Here is a 6,225-nt window from a genome sequence, read left to right as displayed (position 1 = left end):
CCTGCCAGCCGCACCTCCCATTCCAAGACCCAGTAAATGCATAAAGGCTCAGATCCAAAAGGAAGGTAGGTGCTGAGCCCCCGGCAGGCTACAGGTGCCACTGGAAAGAACGGACCCTCATCTGTCCTTGTGTGCGATCTTTGGGGTGTCGATTTTCTTCCTGGAAACCTCTGTGGCACCTGAGTTCTTGTCCTGCCTCCAGGAAGAATGAGGTCATGAGGTACACGGAGAAGTAAGGGTGAAGAAGATGCAGAGGAGCTTTACTGAACGTTGGAACAGCTCAGAGGTGACCTGCAGCGAGCTCCTCTCTGTAGGTAAGTCCTCCCGTCCCACTGAGTGTTCAGCTCTCAGCAGAGAAGGCCCTGGAGAGGGCAGCTCCTCTCTGCCCGCTGGTCCTCCTGCCACCTGCTGCTCTCAGCAGACAGAAGCCCCTGGAGACAGCGGCTCCTCTCCACAGGCAGGTTGTCCGGAATGCCTCTGCAGGTCTCTGAAGCTCTAGCAGAGAGGGTAGTTTCTCTCTGCAGCTGCTCATCCTGTTGTTTCTCCATCCTCTGCCCTGCTCTGGCTGAGCCTGGCGCTTTTATGCACCTCTGAGGGGAGGAAGTGCATGCGGATTGGTCCATGGGCAGCCAGAGGGAGACATCACAAGTCCCCACTCCGGTCCCAGGGACTGGGGGCCCGACCTTCAGACCCTCCCTGGCCTTGCTGGGGACCTGCCTTCTCCCTCCAGGGACTCTGTCTGCCTCCCACTGCCATTCATAGTCCCTGGCCAGGCCCCAACCCCGCTCCGAGATTGGGAGCAGAGAGAGGCCAGGCAGTGAGGACCAGAACCCCTGAGCCTGCAGGGATGGGGGTTGGGGGGCTGGGTCTTCCCAGGCCCCGGCGGTGCAGGCTGCACAGATGCTGGGGTCCTGCTCCTGGGAGCGTGGCCAAAGCCACACCCGGGGAGCTCCTGCCCCGTCAGTTTGGAAGGGGCAGGGCTCCTGCTTGTCCTGGCTCCTGCCTCCTCCGTGGAGCAGGAGGCCGAGGTCTGCAGCTGTGGGTCGGGCGGCTGCAGCTGCACGCGGAAGGGCAGATCCCGCCTGTCCTCGGCTCCCACCCAAGAGCTCAGGGAGGCTCAGACCCACAGCTGCAGTTTGGGCGGCTGTAGCCCACACAGGAGGGTGGGGATCCTGCCTGATCTGCAGAGCAGGCGGCCTGGGTCTGCGGTCACAGTCTGGGTGGCTACAGTGGCACCCGGGGAACGCCCGCCCCGCTCGGAAGTGTGTGGCCCCAGCCAGGCCTCCCTGCTGCAGCTGGTGTGAAGGCAGCGGCCACCACGTGGAGGGGGGTAATTAGCACGCGTGGGGTAGGAAAAGGCCAGGGGCTAGCCAGGCCAGTATGGAGCCATCACTCGGACAGTGGAGAACACGCCCCATTGCATAGCCTCGCCATGAGGTCGTCTGAGGGAATTCTGGAGGGCTGGTGGGAGAACCCTCATCCCCAGGGCAAAGGCTGTTCTCACGCCTGGCGTGGGCTACCAGAGGAGACAGAATGCAAAGTCATGCCAGCCTCACAAGGAGTGAATTCCTCCTTTTCTGACTATTCCCCATCCACCTCCCCCAGCAGCCCACACGCGGCCCTTGAGCTTCCTTAGCGCATGTTCTCCTTGGCGGTTCTCCAGGGAGCTCACACTGGCTTTCTGGTGCCTGTCAGTGGGCACAGTGCCCACCATTGTGCTTTGTCACACAGATGGAGACATGCAGAGCCACTAGAAGAGGAGCAGCCCACTGGCTCCCTCCGGGCCGCAGGTGCTCATCTTTGGCTCCTGAGAATGTGAGAGCTGCAGGAGCCACACACACCCTCTACTCCCAAACAGCCTGGCCTCCCCAAGGTCCTGGCCCTCTGACCCCTAAGCTTTGATATTTGTTCTTTGCTGCAATGTATTAGGTGGGTATTTCACTGTCTTTTTTTTTGAGATGGAGTCTCGCTCCATCACCCAGGCTGGAGTGCAGTGGTGTGATCTCAGCTCACTGCAACCTCCCTCTCCTGGGTTCAAGCGATTCTCCTGCCTCAGCCTCCTGAGTAGATGCGACTACAGACGTGCACCACCACGCCCAGCTAATTTTTGTAATTTTAGTAGCGATGGGGGTTTCACTATGTTGGCCAGGCTGGTCTTGAACTCTGACCTCAAGTGATCCGCCCACCTCAGCCTCCCAAGGTGCTGGGACTACAGGTGTGAGCCACCACACCCGGCCTGGGTATTTCACTTTCTAAGTGGACTGTATCTTTTACCAGTGTCAAACATCTGTGCTATGTTTAAATTTTTTTCTTCTATTATTTTTTAGGTGATATTACTATTGTAATTTCAACTTTCCTTTTTGCTTTCCTGCTAGACTGTCTTTGCCCATTCCTTTGTTTACAAACTTTTTCTGTGGTCTTGTTTTATTTTATCTCTAAATAAGTTACTAAAAATAAGTTGCTAGGCCAGGTGTGGTGGCTCACACCCGTAATCCCAGCACTGTGGGAGGCCAAGGCAGGAGACCAGGAGATTGAGACCAGCCTGGGCAACATGGCGAAACCCTGTCTCTACAAAAAATTTTAAAAAAATTAGCCAGGCATGGTGGTGCATACCTATAGTCCCAGCTACTTTGGAGGCTGAGGTGGGAAGATGGCTTGAGTCTGGGAGGTGGAGGTTGCAGTGAGCTAAGATCGTGCCACTGCACTCCATCCTGGGCAACAAAGCCAGACCCTGTCTAAAAAAACAAAAAAAACAATAAAAAAACTTGCTATATAGAAGCATTTAAAACAGCATCTGGATTATAAGTAGTAAGTGTTTGCTGCTTTCGTCGTTATTAAGAACTATTACAAGAAGTGTCACCTTTTCTGCCTCCAGATAAAATCTCCATTTTTAAGGGAAATTAAATTTGTCACATATATAGCAGTTAATAATTTGCTTTGACTTAGTTTTGTTCTCTTGTTTTATGTTCCTATTAAATATGCTTTCTGTTTTATATTTGCTTCTCCGACTGGGTGATGCAGTTTTCTTTCTTTGTGTCCCCTCTAGTGGTTTGAACATTCTATGACCTATTTCTATATATGCTTAAACGTTTATAAACCATATATATATATATAAACTTTGAGAGAGGATCTAGCTCTGTCACCCAGGCTGGAGTGCAGTGGCAAATCATGACTCACTGCAGCCTCGACTTCCTGGGCTCAAGCTGGGCTCAAGTGATCCCCCCACCTCAGCCTCCCAAGCAGCTGAGACTACGGGCACACACCATGCCAGGCTAATTTTTTAATTTTTCTGTAGAGCCAGGATCTTACTATGTTGCCCAGGATGGTCTTGAACATTTGGTCTCAAGCAGTGCTCCCTCCTTGGCCTCCCAAAGTGTTGGGATTACAGGTGTGAGCACCTCACCCAGACTGTAAACTACATCTACACTTTTATATTTTTTCTTTAGTGTCTAGAAGTGCTGGTCATTCCTGAATGAGACAAAATATTGATCATGCTTTTACTCCTCTTCCATTCCTTTCTACTCTTCCCCACCCAAACTTCCAGGTTTTGTTGAAGTCATGTGGAAGTTAAATTTCGGATGCTCTAACATAGAATCTTTTCACCTTCTATTTTAGGAATTGTGTCCTAGAAATTGCATTAAGCATCACAGATGCACTTGCAGCTGCTACAGCAATAATCACTCCTTTTGGTGGTTTTGTTCACCACCGTTTCTTGTGTTACATGTCTCATCACTTTATTTTGTTACGGGCTCATTTTGTTTGAAACGTCTCAAGTATTTTATTTCCACTATTGTTAATGAGCAGTATATTTTTTTCCGTTTATCTCTGAAGTTCTGTAAAACTTTCTTAGTTGAAAGGTATTTGTTCAAAAATGTAGCTGTAACCCTGGAGGAAGTGTAAATAGTGAGGAAGTGTAAATAGTGAGGAAGTAAGGACCGGGTAAGGAGGTAGAGAGCACTGTTGATGACTCACAGCCCTGACCCCTCACAGCAGAAAGCCAGTCGACAGGTAGTGGTGATATAAACAGGTAACTTAAGAAGTTAAGAACCTGAAAAACCCCAAACAGAAGCCGTACAATTATTCCTCTGGGAAACAAGACCTGGAAGGATAGGGGAAAAGATGCAGAAGGGACACGGTTAGGAGATTGTTGCTTTTTATTACAGTGCTTTTTGTCAAATTTTACTCTTGAAACGTGAGCCTGCATTATTTTCATAAGAATAAGTTTCCAGTAACTCAAAGGGACTTCTTAGTCCTGGCCAATCTAGGATGTCAAGTCAGGTTTTAGGTGTGAGTAACTCAGCTGGCTTTTTGTTGGCTGTATTAAGAGAGATTAAACCACAGAAGAGCCCACAAAATCTCTCTCTCTCTCTGTCTCACAAACACACAAATACCTCTGTATGTGTGTTTCTGTGTGTGTGTGTGTGTGTGTGCGTGTGTGTGTGTAGCCAGCCCTTTCCCTGGTCAGGACCCTCTCTGACTTTTTTCTCCTTTCCTCTCAGGAGCTAAGCTTCAGCAGCATAGCAGAATGCTCCTTCAGCAGCATTCCCTGAGCTGACCATTTTGTTCCCACACAATGCCCCTGCCTGGCCCAGCCTACACTCATGTCCTTCATGAGTATCACCTGCCAGTTCTTGGACTCATATTTACTGCTCCCTGCAGGGCACACAGGGAGCCGGCCATCGCCTCTGCCACTCACCGCATGCTCCTAGACTCTCTGCTCCCTCTGGTCCCTGGACTCAGCCCAGCCTCTACAACCCACTCTGCTTCCTCTCCTTGAGGCTCCCCAGGGCCCTCCATCCTTCCCCAGGGACAATAAGTGGGCCTAACTCCTTTTGAAAAAATTGTTACAACTAAAAAAATGTATTTATATAAACTTAGGGGTGCAAGTGCAGTTTTGATACATGGATGTATTGCACAGTGAAGTGTAGGCTTTCAGTGTAGCCATCACCCAGATAGTGTACGCCGTATCCATGAAGGAATTTCTCATCCGTCGTCCCCCTCCCATCTGCGCACCCTTCTGAGTCTCCAACGTCTATTATTCCACACTCTGTGTTATCCTATTTTAATTTATTTTTTCAGTTTATTTTTATTGTAGATTGGCATTATAATTTTATATATTTATGGAGTACAAAGTGAAGTGATATATATCATATGCATATAATCATTGTATATATATTGCATAGGTATACACATAGACAATATGGGATGATTAAATCAAGCGAATTAATATATCCATCATCTCAAATTTTTTAATGATGGGAACACTTAAAAACTCCTCTTTTAGCAATTTTCAAATATACAATATATTGTTATTAACTACAAATACCATTATGTAAACAGACCCCTTGAACATATTCCTTCTATCTAACTGAAATTTTGTATTATTAGACCCACATCTCCCCCATCATCCCCCACCCAGTCCCTAGTAACTGCTATTTTCTACTGTCTGCTTCTATGAGTTAAACTGTTTTAGATTCCACATTTGAATGAGGCCATGCAATGTTTGTCCTCCTTGTGCCTGGCTTATTTCATGTAGCACAATTTTATTCCAGGTTCATCCAATTGTTTCAAATGATAGAATTTCCTTCTTCCTATGGCTGAATAATATTCCATTATATATATATAATATATATTATATATTATATATATTATATATATAATATATATTATATATTATATATGTTACATATTATATATAATATGTAATATATATAATGTTATATATAATATATATTATATATGTTATATATATAATATATATGCCATATTTTCTTGATCAATTTATCTGTTGATAGACACTTGGGTTGATTCCATATTTTGGTTATTGTGAATAACACTGCAATAAACACAGATACAGATATCTCCTCAACATACCGATTTCTTTGATTGCTGGATCATATGATAATCCTATTTTTAGTTTTTTGAGGAATTTCTATACTGTTTTTAATAATAGCTATAGTAATTTATATCCCCACCAACAGTGTAGAAAAATTCCATTTACTTTATATCTTCTCCAACACTTGTTATCTTTCATCTCTTTGAAAATAACCATTCGAACAGCTATAAAGTAATATCTCATTGTTGTCTTAATTTGCATTTATCTGATGATTAGCGAGGTTTAGCATTTTTTCACGTTCTTGGCCTTTTGTATGTCTTCTTTTGAGAAACATTGATTCAAGTCCTTTTTCCACTTTTAAATTGGGTTATCCTGTACTTTTGAGGTCA

Source organism: Macaca mulatta, chromosome 6, assembly GCF_049350105.2.
Source record: "Macaca mulatta isolate MMU2019108-1 chromosome 6, T2T-MMU8v2.0, whole genome shotgun sequence".
Lineage (NCBI taxonomy): Eukaryota > Metazoa > Chordata > Mammalia > Primates > Cercopithecidae > Macaca > Macaca mulatta.
This window is presented reverse-complemented; position numbering follows the sequence as displayed.